The sequence below is a fragment of the Rhipicephalus microplus genome, unplaced genomic scaffold, assembly GCF_043290135.1.
Source record: "Rhipicephalus microplus isolate Deutch F79 unplaced genomic scaffold, USDA_Rmic scaffold_14, whole genome shotgun sequence".
Taxonomy (NCBI): Eukaryota; Metazoa; Arthropoda; class Arachnida; order Ixodida; family Ixodidae; genus Rhipicephalus; species Rhipicephalus microplus.
The window spans coordinates 30,539,051-30,551,770 of NW_027464587.1; the positions used below are offsets into that span (position 1 = coordinate 30,539,051).

The 12,720-nt window shown below is 46.6% G+C and overlaps 1 protein-coding gene and 1 long non-coding RNA gene across 5 annotated transcripts in view; both read right to left on the reverse strand.

Moving 5' to 3' along the window:
- Positions 1 to 2,746, reverse strand: part of LOC142784523 (uncharacterized) — a 29,921-nt gene extending 27,175 nt beyond the window's left edge. For 2 of the 4 annotated variants that reach the window (XR_012888668.1, XR_012888670.1), the window contains exon 1: positions 53 to 2,746. The gene's annotated coding sequence lies outside the window, so the exon portion shown is untranslated. The remainder of the gene's footprint in view (positions 1 to 52) is intronic. The other 2 variants (XR_012888669.1, XM_075882943.1) reach the window with 2 other exon arrangements.
- Positions 2,747 to 3,253: 507 nt separating this feature from the next.
- Positions 3,254 to 11,116, reverse strand: LOC142784524 (uncharacterized). Its single transcript, XR_012888671.1, has 2 exons — positions 9,751 to 11,116; positions 3,254 to 4,016 (listed from the first exon to the last, which is right to left on the reverse strand). It is a non-coding gene; the product is annotated as an uncharacterized LOC142784524 (long non-coding RNA).
- Positions 11,117 to 12,720: the final 1,604 nt, after the last annotated feature.

The following is a 12,720-nucleotide window of genomic DNA, read 5'->3' on the forward strand; positions in this document are numbered from 1 at the left end:
GTCCTACACCTCTCTTTTGTAAATAAATGTTTTTCACCACCACCACCACCACCTAAAGCATTGATTCACTGATTGGCTTAATGATTCACACTTGGATATTAAACCCCATATATCAATCAAATCATCAATGGTTCACACTTGTACACAAAAAAACTCGTAGAGAAGTGAGGGGCACCATTATTGAGAGTTCTATAATAATTTTCACATACCATGTGGAGTTTCTGAGTAGGGACACACATCAAGGAAAGCACACAAGAAAGAACTTCAGCATTTTGAGTATATCAAAATGTGATTCAGCAGATTAAACACTTTTTCAGATTATAAATTAGCAGCCAACCACCGCTAGTTGGCGATCCCTTTAAAAGGACACTAAAGGCAATACAGAGGCTTAGACCGATAAAGATTTATACTTGGAACGATTATCGCCATTACATTTGCAATAGGTTGATTGATTAAAGAAAAGCACAATATTGAAGTTCACTTTCGAGATATAGAGCGAAGATCTCGTCACTGTTATATCATGGGATCTCGCCATTGTTACATCATAGTTTTTAAAGCTTTCATTCTCATTTCGGGTAACTGAATCGTCGACAACTTTGCAACCTTGCCTTATTTAAGGCTTACTTGTATAGAACACAATACAATATATTTTTCTTTACTGATAGATAATCAATCAGTCTATCAAAAAAACTGGTGTCTTGAAAAGCTAGTACAAGACTTTCAAAAAAGCAATGCCATCTATCTTTGTCTTGGCAACACACATCGTTCTCCAGAAAGAGCAGGATTTCTGGTAATGTAGAAGAGTGGTTTACAAAATATGCATGACATTTCACAGTAAGAGCAAGATTTCCAGTAATGTGGAAGTACTAAATATATGTCTAAAAGTGCTTTTTCACTTTTGGTGTTCCTTTAACAGTGGACCGCACAGCATATTCGACGTCACATAGACCTGCACTAGAGCTGCAGGTAGAAGAAAAGTATATCCCTGTTTACATGGAAGTCTACCTGAAAACTTGCATGGCAGCCTGACGCTAATTGTGCATTTCCCATCAGAAGCACAGTTCTGACTTGGGCAGCTTTGGCAATGAGCACTCTGTATGAACACTTCGATTGGCAAGGGATTGGTCACACTCTAAGAGAGAATGCCTAGCTGCAGTTATAGTGATAAAAAAAGAGGCTCGCGTTCTGATCGCGCCAAGGTTCTGCTTCACTGAATGCATTCTCGAAGACCTCAGTCTGCTGAAGAAGAAATCTCCTTTAAAATAGCAGAAAAAGCAATTGGTACAACTTTTAAGAGCTCTTTTTAGGGATTTCGAAGCCCTAAAACAGAGCCACACAACTGAAAACTGTCTTCTAGCAGTGTGTGTTGATATTTGTGCGTTTAGGCTACGCCATTTGAGCATAGGGTTTCAGAAGACATACAGGTATTATAGGCTACAGGGCACCATCTATGGCATTTTCGTACACGTTTCAAGGTACCAGCATAGGTATCCGCTGTAGCACCCTAATACTCATCAATAGGTAGGAAACTGGTACCAATGTAACAGCTTAGCTAAACCCTGATAGAAAAGCTGCAATGGTCAATTCGCCAGTCAAGAAGCATGAATACATTCTTGTGGGCACGCAGGGCTCCGTCAGACATACTGTATGCATTTGTTTTACAAAAACTTATCAAATTATCTAGTAGCCAGTGTAATTAAATGCACAGGGACGCAAGCAGGTCCTCTGTGAAGCTTGCTATTTGCGTTTTTCAGAAATTCATGAATATTAGGCATGCAAACCAAAAGCTGTCGAGAAACTTCAGCCTTCTGCAACCCATTATGATCATCAGTGCTTTGTTGAGGTCTAAATTAATTAAAAAGATTAATTCATTCTCAATCAGAAAGTGACCATGACAGATGCATAAGTAGCAGTGCCACTACAATATGGACAAACAGATTTTTACAGATAAACAATGAAATGAGAGATCACTAAGCCTGTACAACTTTCTGCAGTAGATTTTGTTCACAAGATGAATGAATGTGGCACTGTGAGTTGGGATGAATGAAGAAAAAGCACTCTATCGAACTACCGATGCTACAACGAGTTGAAGACTTAAAAGAACACAGCTATAAACAAGCTGTCCAAGCAATGCTAGTGCAATTCAATGAAGTCACAAAAATACGGGGTGCCTCAAATATACAGCAGCCCACAACTAAGGCAGCCAGTTACTTGACAACCACCCTAGTAGCACCAAGTGCTAACACAGCATTGCCACAGTGCTGCCTCATTGTTGCTGCAACATTACAGCAGTAGCAATGCGTGCTACTAGGGAGTTGCGCTCCTCATCACTTCATCATTTTCAACGCTGAGACAAGAAAGGCTGAAAAAGCATGAAGATAAAAAGTTTTAAAGCATACAATCATAGCATCTATTTTGGCTGACTGAAATCAGATGTCATGTAAGTCAACGCACGATGCATCAGCAGAAAAGAAACAGTGGCTTCTGCTGCTTTTATATGGCTCTGATGCAAGCGCTCATCAGCTTTGACGTACAGTACACAAAGATGATGCGGCCCTCTGCAACCACACGAACAAGTGAGGCCTAAAACAGTGGGATAAAAAAAAGATAAAAAAACTAAAAACTCCAAAAACGAGCAGCAGCAGCAATGACAGACACTACAGAGATTCCTGTAGTGTGAACAGCGGGCGACAGAACGGCGGCTTTGGGCTTTTGTTTCTTTAAAACGAGCGCATCGACATAAGTATGAGCATGGAGAGCGTGCCGAGACATAGACAGAAAGCCCGTCGAGTGCTGCTGTTTATATGCAGCATCAAAGTTCCGTTTTTTAAAGGCACATCTAATCTAGCGAATATCAACAGCAAAAGAGCTCGACAAGCGCCCCTTGCATAAGGCTACGGCGAGAAATAAAATTGGCACGCACACTCAACTTGGAGAGGGGCAGAGGGTCTAGCAGGGGGCGCCCTCTGGATATTTTGTACTAGCGCGCCCTCTGCAGGCGAAAATGGGAAAATGGGGGTGGAAAAAACACGCAAAACAATGGCACTGTGCGGCCGCTGAGGACGAAGCCGCCCTTCGCAAGAAGGCACTGACAAAACTAATCTGACGCCAGAGCACAACGGCGACGAAAAAACGAAAGAAAGAAGTAAACAAAGCGGAACCGGACAGCCGGGTCTAGGCGCCACTGCCGACCTCGCCAGTTGCCCCCAGCTTGTCCCTCATATATTATGTTGTTCTGGCTGTACACATGGCCGTATATACAGACGTATGTGTGCAATTGTGTTTGTGTGTTCGTGTACAGCTTAGAGTAAAACAAAAGAAAAAAATGTGTCCCTCTACAAGGAGACGAGCAACGGCGAGAAACGTGATGATGCACACCAGGATTTCTTCCTGGGCGCTACTGGCTCTATGTACAAGTGACAATGTGTTTTACCAAGCTAAATTATTGCCTTAACATGAGCAGGGTGCGCCTCAGTCATAAAGGCTGGGGCTCCCAGTTTGCATAGATTTGTAGCAAAAGTTCATAGGCGTACTTGTTGTTGTGACTCTGAAGACTTGTGGCAACTTCTAAAACTGGCTATGGCCAAGAAGAAACTCAATCGAATAACGGAAAGCTTGCATGCCATTTCTACACAAGATGCCCGGCAACAATTCATTACATAATTTGTGTGTTGTTTGCATGTGTATATGCATTATATATATAATATGTGTGTATAATATGCTATAACGTTGTATATATATATATATATATATATATATATATAACTGTCTCTAGCGTGGAGCTTGTAAAAAAAGCCCTTACTCCTGTCACTCCTTTTTGAAAAAATGAGCTACAGAGCAGTATGTCTAAAAAGGGCTATGGTACAACAATCAAGTCTCTGCCTATCACAAGAGAAGCAATGCGTCCTGTCTTTCTGGCCTTGGCACCCAAGTCTGGGAAGGATGGGGGACCCCTTGAGCTCAGGACGGCTTAGACGTCTCTTCGGCTTCTCCACTGGCCACCGAGAAGAAGCGCTCTGAAAAGAGGGCAAGAGTGCGTGTTTCACCAAAATGAAGATTGACATCATTCCGTCTGGTCAGGATGATGCATATGAGTGAACGGCACTGCGGCGACCCAAGTAAACATTTGAAGCGCACACAGAAAAAGATGTTTGAGCTTCTATAGAGGAGGCCTGTTCACAAGTACAATGGAAATGTGTCCGAGCAGTTCGCTCCAAGTACACGCAGGCAGCGTGCATGCACTGATGGCCATAGCTTCTGTTGAGAGTGCATGGGACTCAATATAAAGATGTCGTGACAACCCATTTTCTCTAGGAAGAACACATGCCTTTCCCCAGTCAATTGCATGTCCACCTTAGGCACGCTCAGAAAAAGCAGTGGATTCCTTTACACTACCTTCACATCACATCATAACTGTGCTGCTTGAGAAGCCTTTCACCAGTTTTGCCAATATACATGTGGTCACAATTCATGGATGGGACAATGTGCACCACACCGAAAGAACATCTTTAAGTAATCAGTAGGCTTGTGGGAATAGTGAATTTTAGGTTCAAATCATATTCAAAGCAAATCGCGATTTCGACGGAAAAATTTCGAATCAAATTCAAATGTATACATTGCATACATATTACAAAAAATGGGCATGTTTGTACTGATTTGAATAACCTGCACAATATTTTTAAAAAATTCAAACAAGGCCTGGGCAAATGCTATTTTTCTGCATCAAAGAGAGTGAAAACAACTTTGTATGGTAGCAGGATTTGACTTTCAGTAGAATGCGAGTGATAGCCGGTAAAGTACGTTATTTTTTAAAATTTGCTAAATTTGGAGCGCATAAGTTAGTATAACAAGCTTTTTAACTTCAAAAATGAATCGATGTGATGATAATATCGCCAGTTACCATTGAAGATTAACATAGGCTTCCCAGCAGTGCAGATTTCCCCTGATTATGTGTTTTCACTAGGCTTGTCTGAATAGTGAATTTTAGGTTCAAAGCCAATTCGAAGTGAATACAGTGAAAACTCGTAAATTCGAACTTGAATAATTCAAATTTATGAATAATTCCAACTGTAAGTTATAGTCAGGCCAAGCTCCATACAAGCCTATGAATAAAAAAGCCCGTTAATTCAAACGCGAGTAGGTTCCGTCGCGGATAATTCAAACTACGTGCCACCGTGCCGGCGGCTTGGCTATTCACTCGACAGGGAGGCTGCCGAGTTATGAGGCGGCGTGGACAGGAAGCGGAGAGAAAAACAGAGAAACTGGCACGGAGGCCAGAGTGCAGAAAACAGCGCCACTCACTCTTCACCCCCCCTCCTCCCACAATCTCTCTCTCTCGGCGGCGGCCAGCTCTCCGTTCTACGTAACCTCCAAGATTTGTTTTTTTTTTAGAACTGATCTCGGAGCCTTTGAAAATCCTGAGTAGTTGTCGCTGTTAGATGGCATAACCAGCACACGGGTGCGTTGCACACCTCGGTTGTTGGTGCTGGGAGTAGCTTCTGACTGTTGCGATTCTCTGTGTTGGTGTTAGGCCTCGGCTAACGTTTGTTGCGGTAGTGCCGGTAGTAGCTTCCCGTCTATCGGGATTCTGCTGCTCCGACTTGATGGCATGTGCCCGCGGCAAATACCGTGCCAAAACACTTCAGGAGAAAACTGATATCCTGCCGGAAGTGGACGCCGGACTCTTGCCTAAGCAAGATATCGCGAAAAAGCAAGGGATACTGAAAACGACGCTATCTACTTATATAAAAAATAGGAGGACTATTGAAGACGCCTTAGAGGCAGAAGTTGCGAGCAAAAGAAGAAGGTTACGGCCCGCAAAGTATCCTGACCTCGAGAAAGCGCTTTTCATTTGGATAAAGGAAATGCGTTCGCAGGACATACCACTGAATGGCCCAGTCATACTGGCAAAGGCAGCGAACTTTGCCCTGCAGCTAGACTACGACGGCTTCGCTGCTTCAGACGGGTGGTTGCACCGTTTTCGCGAGCGCTACGACCTCGTTTTCCGTGCTGTGTCGGGTGAAATGAGCGCTGTCAACATGGAAACGTGTGAAGGTTGGTGTTCCGAAGTGCTTCAAGGCTACATAGAGAAGTATTCTCCGCAGGACATATTTAATGCGGATGAAACTGCCTTATTTCTCAAATTGCTGCCCGCCAAAACTATTTCGTATAAAGGCGACAAGTGCACGAGAGGGAAGAAAAGTAAAGAACGGATAACCGTGATAGTTGCTGCGAACATGACCGGGACCGAGAAGTTGCCTCTGTTTGTGATAGGCAAATCGAGAAGTCCTCAAAGCTTTAAGAACATCCGGTCTCTCCCATCAGGCTACGCGGCCAACAAAAGGGCCTGGATGACAGGGGCATTGTTCGCGCAGTGGCTGGGGAAGCTTGGCAAGAAGTTCGAACGCTGTGGCCGCAAAGTCCTGCTCCTTGTGGACAACTGTTTGGCTCACAAAGTCAACGTTTAGACGAAGGCCACTGAGCTGGCCTTCTTTCCAGCAAACACGACAGCAGTACTGTAGCCCATGGACCAGGGTATAATTAGAAATTTAAAATCATTTTATCGGCGTCATATGTTGGAACAAATTATTTTGCGCAATAACTACCAAGTGACGCTCCTAAGTGCACTACACATGCTTGTGCGTGCTTGGGAGCAAGTGACAGCTCTTACGATAGCAAATTGCTTTCACCACTGTGGCTTCAGCACCGAAGCTCTGCAAGCTGACGAGCCACTAGTGCTCAAACACGGTGTCGCCGCCCCCATGGTGGACGTTTTGGAAGACTTCTGCTTTGTGGACTACGTCGATGTGGACTCAAGTGCAGTGGTGTGTGTGGTGCACTCACGGTTGGCGACATATGTCAGGTGAGAAGTGCAGAACCTGTCGCTGCCAGTGACAATGATGAGGAGGAGGACGAAGCACCAGTGCGGCCCTCTGCTGTGGAAGTCATGGCCGGATTGAATGCCGCCCGTCTTTTCTCAAGTTTTGAAGAAGGCGCAGAAGAGGTTTTCTGCCAAATTCGCTCGTTAGATCAAAAAGTGCTGGTTGTCACCTTCAAGAAAAAAAGGCAGACCGCAATCACAGATTTTTTTCAAAAAATAAATTGTTATGCCCTACTCGCAGTGTACTACTGTTGTTCTTCACTTTCGTTAGTTCGAACTTTCGTTAATTCGAACTGAGGTGGCTTCCCCTTGCGGTTTGAATTAACAAGCTTTTACTGTAGTGATTTTAATAGAATAATTTCGAGTCGAATTCGAATGTTACGTACGACATATGTTAAAAAAAAAGAATACTTATCATGACCTAACTAACCAACACAACATTTCTTTTGAATGAAAATAGGGGCTCTATGCAAATGACATTTCTTTTTTGCGTTCGAAAAAAGTCGAAACACCCTTGAGTAGTAGTTTCGTTAGGATGCGAGTGATAACCTGTAAGATAGTTAACGTTTTTAAAATTTATTATACTTGGAGCAAATAAGCCGTCATAACAAGCTTAATAAAATGAAAAATGGATTTGAGGGTAACGTAATCATGGAGCCAGAAAACATGCTTATTGCTTGACAAATTCACTACCGCAAAGTTTCTAGAATTAGTCTAGTACAAGCGGAGTTCCAAAAATTTGTCACATGCTGCAGTTGCATTCTCTCTTCTCGCCCCGAAGAAATAGCTGGAAGTTAAACAGAGAGAAATGTCATGGCAAAAAAAAAAAAAAAAAAACGTCACACACACCGGGTGACTTTGAGAACCTTTTTTTTTCCCTTTGAATACGTGGCTTTTCAGTGTTATCGCGCACATACTCCTGGACAAGCGGCGGCCTTTCGCGGCGGCCCGGTAACGATGAGCGCGTCATGCTCAAATCAGCCAATGGCTGTGACAAATGATTTTTGAGCTTGTAGTGTCATTGGCCAAGGGAAGAAGGTGATTTTTAGCTTTGAAAATTTATTGTGAATTACAGGCCGCTTGCTGCATTATAATATTTGCCTTGCGAATTCTCGGCAGCCTCGCATACCAATCAGCAGCGATTTCTGACCATGTTCAATAAGTGTTGCAGAGCCCTTTTAAATTTAAATGAGGGCTTCACGGTGCTTTCACGGCTTAGCACTCCTACATTGCAGTGAAACCACCTTTATAGGCAGTAACAAGCGGACTAATATACACCTATTCATTCATTGTGAATACTTAGAAAATATTCGATAACTTAAATTCGAATCGAAGCGAATTCGAATACTTAACTCTACGAATATTCGAAGCATTCGAATTTTCACACAAACCTAGTTTTCACAGCTTAGCACAACTTCAATGAAGCAAAACCACTTTTACAGGGAGATTACATTTGAACTAACATACCTTTGAATAAATGCTTTTACGGCTTAGTACTGCTTCGCTGCAGCGAAACCACCTCTACAAGATGTCACATGCGGATTATTGTGCATCTATCCTTTCGTTTCGAATGATTCACAATTTTTAATAACTTTCAATATTATAATATGAAGCGAATTCGAATAAGCAATTAATCAGAATCATTCGTTAGAATATTTGGATCACTCGAATATCCGCACAAATATAGTAATCTATCCTTCACACTGACCAATGACTTTTGCAGTTTCTGGTCAGGAACATGTGCCCCTTGGATGCTATAGGCTTGCAAAATATGGCTTAGGGCTTATGGTGACCCCTGCTCGTAACTGCAGCGGACGATCACCGCAGGTTCACGCTTAGCGAGCCACAGGGCCGTTACTCCGTTTACTCGCGTGTAGCGCACCGCTCCGCGCGCGCTCAACTGATAAGGCGTTTAGCGCGGCGCGGCAATCAGACAGTGTTCTAATGTAAAAGTACACAACACTTTATTGCCTCTGGCGGCACCCCGAACAACAGTACAACGTCCGCTCCCGGGACGCGGGTAGCAAAGGCACCTGCACGCGGACGATCACAATAAGGGGAAAACCGCGAGCACGTCGCAGCTAGCAAAGGCGAGCTTTGACACGCCGGTCGGGAAAAGGTCCCTCGCGGCTATGCTGCGCACTCTCACGATGGCCACTGGGCCTGGTCGCGAGTGTTAGGGTAAACCTCGTACGCGTAGGCCTACGGCAAGTGCGGCTCGTTGTGGTACGACCACTTCAAGCACTGGACACCGCTCTGGGCTTAGCGTACGCTACCGAAGCCAGCACTCAAGTAAACACGCCTGCCGGGGTGCCCAAGGCCACCCCGGGCAGGCTGCAGTCCGCGATTCCCAAAGGGGACGCGGACGAAGGAAAACACGTGCTTACCCAGCACCGTCCACGGAGAAGAGAACGCTCCCTCAGCGCGCGCAGTGGCGCCATCTATCGCCACGTGGTGTTAACAGAGCAGGAAAGCAAAAGTGTGTGGCCGTGTGGCGGAATGCCCGCGAAATGGTTGCGGGCGCGCCTCAGATCCCCACATCCTCCTCTCCTTAATTCACCCTACATACCGGTCTGCAAAGGCAGCCGGTCGTCGCCCATGCATGCAAAGGCGTCATGCAATGGGCAACAGCTAGCCTCAGCCTCGCTCTGCAACTGCTGCTGAAGAAAAAAAATAAACACACAAGAATACACTTGACAAATACATGGCTCCGCAGAAGAGGGGTAACGGGAGTTCATGATGCTCACGCAAGAGCGCGTCCACGGCTCGGAAGGGCAGCGTCACGTAATGTCTGACTTGGGTGATTGCGTGGATGCGAGAGATCAAGGGGAGGGTTCTGGTTGAGGCCTTCATGCGAGGAACGGGCTCACCTTCGTCTCGTCGATGTTGACGACAGCCCTGCGAGTCCGACGAACGCCGCCTCGGTGGAGGTTCGGATGGACCTCGCTGCGACAGCCGGCCCTTCTGCTGGAATAATGGTCGCCAAATCCATTGGCTGCGAGGCGTCCTGCAGCTTCGGTCGAGTCGTGTACAGCGTCTGCGACAGCTGGCCTCGTGCAGGTCTCCGAACACCTCCCGAGTCCAAAGTGGTGTAGGGGTCGGTGACTTCCTAAGTCGTCGCCACACGCACACACGCTCACACACCTCCGATGGTCGGGTCTCTCCAAACGCGCACCGCAAGGGAAGCGCAGAGTGTCATTTGACCCACTGCCCACGCTAAAGCACCAATTCACAATCCCCTCCTCCAGCGAGAAGGAAAAAAAAAGAAAACACGAAAAAAACATCAAGTAAACAACAACACTCAAATGACAATCAGCAGCAGTAACTGGGCGGAACCGACTTCTTTGCAAGCACTGGCTGTAAAGAAGTTAGCTAACTGAGACTAGAAAGTAAAAATGAGGGCCTTCGGTTGCGGAAATAAGCCCGCCGTCCGGCGGGAAGTCACTAAGGCGACGGCTTCCTCAGATTATATCGGTGCGTGGTCCGAATGCGGTCCGCCGCGCCAGGCGTACGCCGTTGCTTGCGCGAAGAGCCAGTGGGTGCTGGCGCAGGCTCATCAGACCTGGACGCAAAGGCTTTCGGGTCTGCGATGTGGGCACGGCTGAGTTTTCCCGAAAGCGGGTCTTTCAGCAAGTACGCGAGTGGAGTCCAAGCTTTTTCCACTCGGTACGGACCAAGCCACTTTGGAGCGAGCGAAGTTGAGAAACCCTTGCTCGCATCGCTAAGAGCGTGGTTGCGCTTCAGGACGAGGTCACCCACCTTAAATGAAAGGGGGCGACGTTTTTGGTTGTACTGGGCCTTTTGCTCGGCCCTGGCCGATGCCAAACTCTGCCTCGCTCTACTGAGAGCTCGACAAAGCCTGTCCCGAAGTGTGGAAGCGTAAGCAGAACAGTCTGCCGGTTCTTCCTCGTCTCCGAGCTGGCATTGCATGACACTGGTCACTGGATTTGCCAACTCCCTTCCGAAATTAAGGAAGGCGGGAGAGAAACCAGTAGAGCGACTCTCGGAGGTTCGGATTGCAAACGCGAGTTCACTCAAATGGTCTGCCCAGTCCCTTTGACTTTCGGCAAAGGCCGCCAACATCGGTTTGAGCGTATGATTGGTTCGCTCCGTCAAATTGGACTGGGGATGGTAGGGCGAAGGGGTGCAGTGATCTATTCCTAGGGAACGGCACGTATCACCAAACACCCGAGCGGTGAAATACGACGCATTGTCCGTGATCAATCTTTTCGGAAAGCCGAACTTTTTCTTTTTTTCTTTTTTTTCGTGGCATTAAAGCCTTATAACTCAAGTTGCAAATGTCTTCGTCAGTCTCGACAACGATTATTTAAGTTGCCGTGATTACCCGAACCTTATCCCTCACAATAGGCTACAACGTACTCGTCTCAGCCATTCTTGCGTTGAGCGAGAATAGCACCAAGGCCGGCACCGCTTGCATCCGTGTGAATTTCAGTGGGTGCAGTGTGATCGAACTGGCGGAGAACTGGCGGAGACGTGAGTAGCCGGCGCAACGCCGTGAATGCGTCATCGCAGTGGGAATTCCAGCCAGAGAGGTCCACGCTACGGGAGAGAAGCTGAATCAGGGGGGCAGTTATAGAGGCAAAATTCCGAATGAAACGCCGAAAATAGGAACACAAGCCAACGAAACTACGGAGCTCCTTTAGGGTAGTAGGCTTGGGGTACTCGGCAACGGCACGCAGTGTGGCAGGGTCTGGCGATATTTCTTCTTTTGAAACGACGTGGCCGAGAATCGCAAGTTTGCGGGCGCCAAAACGACATTTCTTGAAGTTTAGTTGCAACCCGGCTGCCATAAGGCACTGGAGGACTTGTTTCTGACGGGAAAGATGAGCTTCGAAATTCACCGAGAATACAGCTATGTCGTCTCAATAGCAAAGACAAATGTGCCATTTAAGTCCCCTGAGGACACTTTCCATCATCCTTTCAAAAGTCGCAGGCGCATTGCAAAGACCGAAGGGCATTACATTAAATTCATATAAGCCTTCAGAAGTCACAAACGCCGTTTTTGGACGGTCTGGTTTGGCCTTTGGCACTTGCAATTATCCAGAGCGCAGATCTAGTGAAGAGAAAAACTCCGCACCTTGAAGGCAATCCAAGGCGTCATCAACGCATGGCAGGGGATAAACATCCTTGCGTGTGATCTTGTTTAGTCGATAATAATCCACGCGAAACCTTATGAATCCATCCTTTTTTTCGCACGAGGACCACTGGCGAAGCCCAACGACTGTGTGAGTGTTGAATAACACCACGTTGCAGCATCTCGTCGACGTGTTGAGTGATGACGTTATGCTCAGCCTGCGAGATGCGGTAGGTGCGCTGACGAAGTGGATTATGATGACCGGTGTCGATATAGTGAGCGAAAGCTGACGTGCGTCCCTGGGGAGGTTGTCCGTGGTCAAAGGAGGCACGGAAACGGTCAAGTAGTTGAAGTAGTTGATTGCGCAGGTCTTGCGTAAGGCCAGTGTCTACGCTGCGCAACAGAGCGTCTTCGTCAGGTAGTGAGGGCGCGGTGACAGCCATGACAGCATCCACAGACATCGACGTCGTATCAGAAGGGGCATCGAAAGAAAACATGTCATCATAAGTGTCAAGACTCCCAATACGTTCCCCATGCAATAAAGTAGCGGGATAAGGGAACGGATTGCACATGTACACGGCACTGGAGCCATCGGCAAGTGTTATGACGGCAAACGGGACAACAAGGTTCCGGCGACGAGCGCATTCTTGTGACGGCATAAAGAGGGCAGTTGAATCGGGAACGGAGTTGCACAAAAGAGATACCACGGCGACCGAAAAAGCAGAGATGACGACGTCATCGGCGA